This window comes from Pongo pygmaeus, chromosome 2, assembly GCF_028885625.2.
Source record: "Pongo pygmaeus isolate AG05252 chromosome 2, NHGRI_mPonPyg2-v2.0_pri, whole genome shotgun sequence".
NCBI lineage: Eukaryota > Metazoa > Chordata > Mammalia > Primates > Hominidae > Pongo > Pongo pygmaeus.
Window position 1 is genome coordinate 180,948,706 of NC_085930.1, and position 11,186 is coordinate 180,959,891.

Sequence of the window (11,186 nt, forward strand, 5' to 3'; positions counted from 1 at the left end):
TAAAGTGTTGTTGGCAAAAAGAGGGTAAGCTTTGATGCACTGAAGATTGAGGAACTCTGCTGTCTCACGACGGCACGCTTCCGGTAGACTGCAGTGGATGGAGCAGCATTGCAGGAGCACAAGCCACATAGTATTGTTCTGCGAGAGGTTCAGGATGAGAAGCCTGATTAGAGGACAGAGGAACACAGGCTCCAGAGGCGTATTGGTCGGGGTTCTCCAGGAGAACAGAACTAACACGATATATGTATGTATGACAGGGTACTTATTAGGGAGAATTGGCTCACACGATAACGAGGCAAAGTCCCACAATTGGCTGTCTGCAAGCTGAGGAAGAAAGAAGCCAGTAGTAACTCAGTCTGAGTTCAAAAGCCTCAAACCAGGGAAGCCAACAGTGCAGCCTTCAGTCTGTGGCTGAAGGCCCGAGAGCCCCCGGCAAGTCACTGGTACAAGTCCCAGAGTCCAAAGGCTGAAGAACCTGGAGTTTGATATCCAAGGGCAGGAGGAGCAGAAGGAAGCATCCAGCATGGGACCCAGCAAGCAAGGTCATCCCACCTTTTTCCACCTGCTCTGTTCTAGCCTCGCTGGCAGCCGATTGGATGGTGCCCACCCCCACCGAGGGTGGGTCTTCCTCTCCTAGTCCACCGACTCAAATGACAGTCTCCTCTGGCAACACCCTCACAGACACACCCAGAAACAATACTTCACCAGCAACCTAGGCATCCTTCAATCCACTGAAGTTGACACCTAATATTAACTACCGCGAGAGGTAAGGCTCCCGCTTAAGTTAGCAAGGGGAGCTGATGAGTAAGAGGGGACAAAATACACAGCACATGCGAGGATGAGTAACTGGTGCCTCGGCACTGGGGAGTAGACTGAGAATAACTGGGATGTGGAGCAAGGTGGGAGTTAATTGGCGGGAATTGTTAATAGCTCTGAGGTGCTCTGCAGAGTTATTTCCATGCAGGGGCAAACTGTGGCTTCTGGTGGTATCAAAGGCCTGTGGATGCTAGCAGGTTGTAGTGCTCTTTGCCGAGAATGTTCCTCAACTTCCTTGCTTTTGGTTGCTTATTGTTTGTTTTTAATCCAAATTCAGGAGAAAGGGGAGGAAGGAACTGAGCAGGAGAGACAAATATGAAGGTGGAAAGGATTTAGGCAGAGATGCTGAGCTCATTACATGATAAAGATCTAGGAGAGTGAGGAAAGGTTAGGAAGAAAAATGTACATAGGAATAGGATAGAGGGAACGTGTTAGTGTGGGGCCAAGAGGATCCAGAGTGGCGTCAGGAGAGGGCTCGAGCCCCTTGTTGCTTGGAATATGAATTGGATCCTTACAGTCATCATGTTATGTAAATTTCAAAAATTATCTTTTCAAATGACGCTTGTGGTCGTTGCACTGTGACTCTGACTATGATTGTGTAAACTGAACCACATAGAGCCCCAGGATTTCTTGGATTTCACAATGTTGTTGGAAAAGTCACTACAGTGGGAATTCCAGATGAAGTCCGGGGAAGGCATGTGTCATGTGTTGTTGCTTCTTTCAGTGTCATGTGGGAATTAGTAAGGCTCTTCAGTGACTTCAGAAAACCTGACCTCTGAAGAGATTATTTTTCAACTTGTTGAAAAAAAGGCTTGCTTGTAATTTGTAGACACATAAAAGAAAACAAACAGAAAAATGAGATGCACAAGCAGCCAGTTTGCAAAAGAAAAAATAAAATGACAAATTAATAAATAAGTAAGTGCCTCATGGGGAGTTTAGAAACATAACAATAAAGCACAATAAAATAACATTTTTTAATGTATTAAATCTAAACACTTTTTTTTGCTCTTAATGATAAGACCTTTGTTAGTGAGCATGGAGTGAGGGAAAGCAGACAGGCGCGTTCGTTGTTGGAAAGAGTTAAACATTTTTCAGGATAATTTGGCAAATACATATCAATACATTCAAACTTTTTTTCTTATCCTTTAGCCTAGAAATCCCAATTGTAGGATTTTTATCCTAAGATAAAAATTGTGGATTTATTTGAAAAATTAAGAATAAGAATATTAATTCTAATATGATCTGTAATTACAAAAAATAGAAATGACATAAAAATCTTATAATCATGTTTACCTAAATTATTGTACAACTAAATAATAAAATACTATAAAGTTATTAAAATAATGTTTTTGAATGATAGTTACTAATGTGAAAAAAGTAATCAAAATTTAAACTTAAATTATAAAATCAAGGTGTGAAACCTGATTGGTCTGGGCCTGAGAATTGCTGTGTAAAACTAAGCAAAGCCTTCCCTTTCAATCACCTTTATGGCCACGGAGTTAGATTGACATAAAAAGCCTTCCAAGGAAAAATATTTGCACCACATCCACACCTGGGTTCAGGTACAATAGATATGTCCAGCAGACTCATAGGGGACAAGATATATAGGACAGGAGTGGGCTTGCAGAGAAGGACTCTGGGGCCCTTGGGTGATTATATGTCACAGAGTAAATAGGAGACTGGTGAGTTGAGCTGAACTTAGCAACAGTTTCAGGTACAGCAGGAAAAGGATTTCAAATGTTTCATTCTAAGTACTTCAGAGGATTGAGGGCAGTAAACACATACCCCGAAGTGGTATTAGAGGTAGACGTGTGTTATCTAAGAATGCGGGGCAGGCCGGTAGCGGTGGCTCACACCTGTAATCCCAGCACTTTGGGAGGCCGAGGCGGGCGGATCACGAGGTCAGGAGATCGAGACCATCCTGGCTAATGTGGTGAAACCTCGCCTCTATTAAAAGTACAAAAAATTAGCAGAGCGTGGTGGCAGGCGCCTGTGGTCCCAGCTACTCGGGAGGCTGAGGCAGGAGAATGGTGTGAACCAGGGAGGCAGAGCTTGCAGTGAGCCGAGGTCGCGTCACTGCACTCCAGCCTGGGCCACAGAGCGAGACTCCATCTCAAAAAAAAAAAAAAAAAGAGAGAATGTGGGGCAATCAAATTGCTTTCAAGTTTGGTATTTCATCTCCATTTTAAATTCACATTTTGCATTTTAATCTGCAGTACTTCCTTAATTATTTTAATATAAAGCTAAAGTTCCTTCACCTATTCTTACATTAAATGGATGCTCCAAAAGATGCTCTGTGGGTGCCCTGGGGCATTGAGTCCCTCTGGCACATCACTGAGCACTGCCAGGATCACAGGCATCTGATTTAAGAAACACATTCTGGTGGATCTGGAAAAGTGTGTGTGCCTGAGGAGTTGTGCGTGACTGAGGAGTTAAAGCTGTATGGGTATCAAAAGAGCAATCTAACTAGATACTGGCTGAGCAGGCATTGAGGTGCCAGGCACCAAGTGGGCTGGAGGCATCAAGACAAAGCATTGAGAGAGGTTGATCTTTGTGGATGCAGCCTTGACTGGGTGGGTAAGAAGGCATTCAATAGGTCTCCAGCTTCTGCGGGTGGTGGCAGCACCTCCCTTTGGCAGAGATAAGGCAGCTACTTTGGCAGAGCCTCAGATTGACAGAAACTTAGAGACCCCCCAAAATACATATGTTGGAGGGGAGATGGCATTGATTTTACTTGGGTCTTAAATTCATTTAATGCAGGTAAGGCTTTGTACTAAAGTTGAGTTATCTCTTCCATGATATTATTTGGGGCTATTGAAGAAAGGGCTGTATAAAGTACGGCAAAGCCTTGGCCACAGAAGGTTATAATGCAAGACAATTTACTGGCCACTATTGGCTGGTGGTTTCCATTGGACATCAGCAAAACTACCTGGGCACCCGTGTGGCTCCCTGGTGCAGGTGACAGGTGGTAGTTGCACTGGCTGAGGCTGTGTTCTCTTTATCTTGGTCTGCTCCTGGCCGTGATAACTCTAAGTCTATACCTCAGACTTCCTCTGACCTGGTTTCAAGAATAGTCACTCTTAGAAAAATGTATTCAAACATTTCTGTTTTAGACTTACAGTTTTTGACCTTAAAGTTCTGAGTCTTTTCACCATTTTTTCTGGTTTTGTTGTATTCATATTTTCTCAATGTTTGAGCTGGGGAAAGGGCAGACACGGAGTGAACAGTGGAGGGGATTTCATAAGATGTGTGTAAGGCACGAGGGTAGGGATGGAGTAGGGAGGAGTGAACATAAAAAACAAGCTGAAAAGAAATGAACCAAAATGTCTACAGTCATAGGAGGTGAGATTCTGTGTGGCTTTTCTTCTTTATGCATTTGTTTTCAAAACATTTCTACAAATAGACACTTATTACTTTTATAAACAGAAAACTATTCATGAATGTTATTATTTTTCTAAGATGAGAAAGAATCACAATGTTATTATTTTTCTAAGATGAGGAAGAATCACATTGAGCCAGCGAGAATTCTCTAGGAATGAGTTATCATAAACAAACCTAATATGATATTTGGATAGACCTACTGAGCTGGTAAATCAGAAGAATAGATATACGTGGGATTTCTGATTATTTTATTATGTGAAAGCTAAATTGGTTGAATAAGCATATCCAAAAAGTGCTTATTATAAATGTGCGAATATTAACGTGGAGCTATGTCTTCAGTAAATTGCCACAGGACTCTGTGTACCTTCATATAATAACGTAGATGGAAATTTTAAAGTTGTGCTTATTAAATTTGCAGATGAAAACTAAGGGCAAATATCAAAATCAAGATTCACAATGATTTAACTTGAATTGGAGAGTGGGTTAAAATTACCAAGAATTTAAGCAGTAATAGTGTAAAGTTTGACAAATCAGCTTCACAGATATGGGATTGGGGAGATGGCTGGTTTAACGAGACTTCATACAATAAAAGACCTGAAAGCTTCAGCTCACTGCAAGCTCAGTGGTATCTAAGAGCATGACAACAATGCTGCTGTGACGATAGGCAGTATTAATAAGACTGTCATACCTGGAACAGAGAAGTGATGTCTCCCCATTCTCTGACTAGATGACAAGCTTTATCACTTGTGTGTATGTGCCCTTATTGGCCCAACTGCATTGGGTTTGTAGGATGGGGAGGCAGGAGGAGGGTGCTGCCTCATCCCAGAGAATTTTGGAGACATTCCCCAGTGCCAGAGGGGCAATGCTATGGCTGATGGTGATTTTGGAGTTCATACATAACTCTGGACCCAGTACTTAGATCTGCTAATGAGTAGATACCTTATGCAATTTCCCTACCTTGTAATTTCCTCCTCTGTGAGAGTATTTGTGAAAAAATATTGCATAAGGACTTTAAAAAAATTGTTAGAGCTAAGTTTTGTTCTGAAGTCTAGGCCAAAATTGGATTTGAGATTGATGGATAGAAGAGGTTTCTACTTTCATTTGCTAAAACCATGAACTTGGATTTGATCCTGGAAGGAGAAAATGTTCTTTGCAATGATATCTATCAGGAGCTTGCTGGTTGGACTGATTGCTATTGATTGACTGCTTACCAAATGTTTTTAAGATGACCTCTAGATATGCTCTCTGGTTTAGTCATCTCATTATAAAATTTGAAGAGTATTAGCTATGAGTGATTATAATCAAATAGACAATAAATTTCTTACAGTCAGAAAACATATGCCTTTTAGGATTTTCATTTCTAGTCCCTCCCTTCCTCCCTCCCTCCCTCCCTTCCTCCCTTCCTTCCTTCCTTTCTTTCTTCCTTTCTTCTTTCTATCTTTCTACAGTGTCAAATAGTGCTAAGCACAATGTAGTAGATGATTGATTGATAGTGATAGTCCCAATCTTTACATAACTGAGGGCCCCCAGGTCAGGCTAAACTATTGCAAATTCAGACAAGACTAAGGAGGTTCTAAAGCCAGCTGTATTTGCATGAAGCTGAGAGTCCACTGGGGAAGAAAAATCCTCCCACAGAAGGAAAGTCAAGGCCAGTAGCTGGGTCCAAAGATAATGGGACAGACCACACTGTGACCATCTGGCGAGGACAAGCAGCAACAGGAATCACTGCAGCAGCGCCAGGAAGGCATGGGGCCCAGGGCCACCTGGAGGCAGCTGGAGGAAATGAGTGTGGGAGCCTGTGCTGCCCGAAGAGCAGGCTCCTGAGGGAGACATCTCCTGGAACATTCGAGCTGGGACAGAGTCCCGCGGTCCTGCAGGCAGGGTGAAGTAAAACAAAATAGTGTGGCCTAGAGAACCAGGGTTCTCGTGTGTTTTAAACTATTTTGAAAAACAGTTAGAAGAGAAAACTGGTGTACATCCTTCAAAGGGCATACTCCTGTATCTTTCCTCATGAGGAAAAGCTGGTAAAATTAATACCTCCTCTGTGCTTTCAGAGTGTCTACTGTTGACAAACACCATGTTTAGGTTAGAAAGCGTCTATTGATTTTTCATTCCAGAGTTACACTCATATGTTAAAAATAAAGGCTTTTATTCACTAAAAGTGCACCAAAAATGATGCAAATCTTTCTTCTAAGAAAATAGAGCATAAGGTTTTCCTAACTGAAATAATTATGTTTTTCAAAAATGAACTATAGAAATTATTCCTCACCACATGTTCTCACTCATATGTGGAAGCTAAAAAAAGTTGATCTCATAGAAGTAGAAAGTAGAACAGAGGATACTAGAGGCTGGGAAGGATGGGAGATGGGGGAGGGGATAGGGAGAGGCTTATTAAAGGATGCAGTATTATAGCTAGAGAGAAGGAATAAGTTCCAGTGTTCCATACCACTATAGAATAACTCTGGTTAACAATAATAGATTATATATTTTTAAATAGTTAGAAAGAAGATATTGAATGTTCTCAGTATAAAGAAATGATAAATGTTTGAGATGATGTTTATGCAAATTAACCTGATATGATCACAATAGATTATACATTTTGAAACACCACTGTGTTCCCCATAAATACGTACAATAATTATATGTCGATTTTTCAAAATGGCATTAAATCTATGTTGTAAATGCTTCTCAGATTTGATCAATGTGTATGTGCTCTTTGAAATGTCTTTAACTAAAAAAAAAAAAGGGACCGGGTACAGTGGCTCATGCCTGTAATCCTAGCACTTTGGGAGGCTGAGGTGGGCAGATCACAAGGTCAGGAGATCGAGACCATCCTGGCCAACATGGTGAAAACCCCCTCTCTACTAAAAAAAAAAAAAAAAAAAAAAATAGCCAGGCATGTTGGCATGCGCCTGTAGTCCCAGCTACTCAGGAGGTTGAGGCAGGAGAATTACTTGAATCTGGGAGGCGGAGGTTGCACTGAGGCAAGATCGCGCCACAGCACTCCAGACTGGGCAACACAGCGAGACTCTGTCTCAAAAGAAAAAAAAAAGAAAGAAAAAGAAAAAGAAAAAATTGTCTTCTCTAGCTCAGAATTAACAAGAAAAACTTAAAAACAGTTTTTTTGAGAATTTTTATTATTATTAATACATAAAATGAACTCTTCACAGTGTTTGTGGGCTTCATGGGTCATAAGCAAACATTTGTAGTACTTTAATAATGCTAGATTTTAATATGCTTTTTAGAAGCACCTTGTAATCATATGGTCTGTCCTCATTACTATATTTTTTGATTTGTGGATATTGCATCTGTACGTCAGTGAGCAATCCTCAGTTTTCAGCGCAGGCCAGCTCTGACCCTGATGTAGGTATTAAAAGTCTTTGAGTTATCATTGGCCTTAAAGTGCATATAGTTGAGTTTTATAATTTTTTTTCTAGTTGTTGTTTTTTTCCTATATGGAGGAAAGAGGAACAAAGGTAAATTGTAGGTGGCCTGAAGTGGATGTCTTCTGAGGATCACAACTTGTGTTAAATGGGCATGGCCTTACCTTTGTTACACACAACATGGTCCATTTCCATATTTACAAAATGTGTTTTTAGGAAACATAGTATAATAAAATATGAAATGAGGCAAAAGGGTAGGAATTTGGCTTTCATTTTGCTTTTGGTAGGGAGCTTTTGTCTCAATCTTGGAACAAACTGAAAAACAGGAGTAGTACTTTAACTACATATTTAACTACATATTTAACAGCATATTTTAATGCTGGAAGTAACGATTAAGCAAGAGCAGGACCCAGATTGATTCGCCTCTTTGGAATTATGTGAATGAAATTTGCTTGGAGGATAAAAGGGGATGGAAAAGATCAGTGGATGGCACTAGAAAGGTTTTTTTTTTTTTTTCATGTAACTTCGGTTAATTGAGTATTAAGAAAAACAAACGGCAAATATTTGATAATTTATGTATGCATGTCTGTGTGTGTGTGTAAATGGTAAGTCTATTTTCACAGCTCTTACTATTTCTTACCCCCTATACACATGCCTATAGACTTACCTGTAAATGATCTGTGTGGGTTTGACCAAAGATGGCAGAAACGTCTTCTTCAGTGTTCTTTCTACACTGTTTCTTACCTTCCTGCCTTTCTGTCATTTACTAAACATTTATTTCTAAACTGGGTTCTTTAAAAAATTATTTCCCTCCTCTACTTTTTAGGAAACAGACAATTCACATGTCATATAAGCACCTCTTACACCAAGTTTACAGGAACATGGATTAGAGTTTTGAGCACTTTTGAAAAGTTTCCCATTTTTGATACAGAGCATTACAAAAGAAGGGCAAAAGCGGGGCATGGTGGCTCATGCTTGTAATCCCAGCACTTTGGGAGGCCAAGGTGGCCAGATCACCTGAGGCCAGGAGTTCAAGACCAGCCTGGCCAACATGGTGAAACCCCGTCTCTACTAAAAATACAAACATTTGTTGGGTGTGGTGGCACATGCCTGTAATCCCAGCTACTTGGGAGGCTGAGGCAGGAGAATTGGTTGAACCTAAGAGGTGGAAGGTTGTAGTGAGCCGAGATCACGTCACTCTCCAGCCTGGGAGACAGAGTGAGACTCTGTCTCAAAAAAAAAAAAAAAAGAAGGGCAAAAATACTGGTGGATACTACTTTACATTATCATTGAGCATTATCATCGAGGCTCTGAGTGACGGGGAAAGGAGGACCTATATGGCGAAAGAATATACAGTTCACTCCTCTGTTTTCAAATATCTTAAATATCTTAAGTGAATATGGTATAAAAACCACAAAGCATAGTTTTGTCCTCAAAGGACATAAAGGAAATAAAATATTCAGAAAAGAAGGGCTGTGTTTGTGCTGGGGAGAGAGTTGGGAAGAACATGTTGTGAAAAAAAAAGGAATACTTCAGCCAAGTACTTCGTTCTTTTAGCCTGAGGCCAAAACTATAAAAATTAGAAGAAACACTCACTTTAGGACTAGAATGAAGTGTTTATATTATAGATCCTGGTAGCTAACTCTGCAGAAACATTACTCTAAGCTCCGTTAAGGTGATGAAGATGCTGCCACTCTGGTCTTCAGTCTTCCACTTTCTTTCCAGTAAAAACTTAGGACTGTTATTAGCATCATTACCTGATCATTGTTGTTACAAATAGTTACTAATAAATAACCAAAACTAAAAAACATATTTAGTAGCAATACACTAGACATTGTTTTGTTACATATATTCAGAAGATTTTAAACTCAGCACTAGATGATGCTAACAAAAGTGACTTGTAGAATTTGAACAATTGTGCTGAGCTTATGCCAAATTTATCCAAATTTAAAGAACCAAGTAATGATATTGAGGACTCCCTGTAATAGGGAAATTTTTTATCCTTTGAAACCTAAAGGTGAAATGAAAATTTGCCCTTTTCCTAAACTATGAGTTTCTTGGGGCATCACTTATTTATCCCAAAAATTTGGTATTACCACTCAAATTTTGAACAACTGAACTAATCTAAATCATGACTCATCTGTCACTAGATGGGGTTAAAGCATTTTCATCCTCTGTTACCACGGGGAGAGAAAGGTTCTGGAGGACTATCCTTTCTCCCACTCACCATGTGTGGGATTATTAAACCCCAAATAGAACACTGCTAAATGTTTTTTCATATTTTGTTTTTCTATAAACAAACTTTATCTGTGGCCTTGTAGCAGTTAGTCAGTTCCAGGAAACACACAGCTAACAATGTCATTCCCCCTGTATTGCGCATAATATAAAAACAGAGTTTAAGTAAATATTTGAATTAGGACAATTTGAAAAATTTAACTTTGGAGTTCCCTAGCATTTATTGACCACTTCTTTTCAGGATAGCTGTTTCAGCTGATTAAATATGTCATACCTGTGCTATTTAAATGAAGCTAATTCAATGTAATATACTATATACTAGCAGAGTACGATTTTAGAAACTCAGCATTTGCAAAAGGGAACTCAAGTTAGAAGGTTAAGCTCCTGTTGGGTAGCAAAGAGAAGCTGGTTTATAAATAGCAATATAGCAACACCTAGTGCTAAACACAGATATAGCAGAAAGATAATCAGTCACAACAGCCCTATTCAATATTAGGTTAATATTGCAATGGAAGACTTTTTTCTTGGTATTTTAACTGGAATTCTTCTGTGAAATGGCAGATTTGGACTGGCTGGTCTCAAAGGTCCTTGCTGGCTCTCCCTGTGATTCTCCGGTTGGGTTATTACTGTGTGCCTTTCATTGTCATTGCCCTACATTCTTTTTAGTCTGTAAGATAAAGGGGCCTTGCAGAGGCCTAGCTTTTATCTTTTATGTCAATCTGCTCTGTGTGGATTGTGTGGAAGAAATGGAAGGGCTTACGTACTAGGAAAATGTGATGTGGAAGTCCCACAAACATCCGTTTCTCGTATCGTGCCACTTTAAGAAAAATAAAAGCAAAAACAAGGGCAGGATATCTGGGTTGTTGAAAAGAGAAAATAAATTGTGAGCCTTTCAATGCAAAACTGATACCCTCAATCTGCCTTCAGTAGATGGTGTTTAGAGTGTGTGACCTGGCTGCTTATGTCACACGGATGCACTTAGTCGTTCAATTTTCCTATTTTAGAAAAGACCACATTATCGTCGTATGAAACTACAATAGAAACATGAATTTGCATAGCCAAATTTTTCCAAGTTACAATGTTAATATCAGTATCTTACTTTTCTACAGAATTAGGGGAAAGTATTATCTATGCAAAGAGGTCTGCTGAAAGAGATAAAAGCTTTTAATATGTAGAGACATTAATACATAAAACCACAGGCCAAGCGAAAGATCTATTAAATTAGATAGGTCATCATGAACAGCAACTACTTTAAAAGTCAGCAGTGGATTTAAAAGGTGTTTGTCAGAGCTTTCTCCCAGAGGCAGAAGTTCTTGCTGGACTTCCAGGCAGTTAGTCTGTGACGTTGCGTCTTCCTCTATTTAACACAGA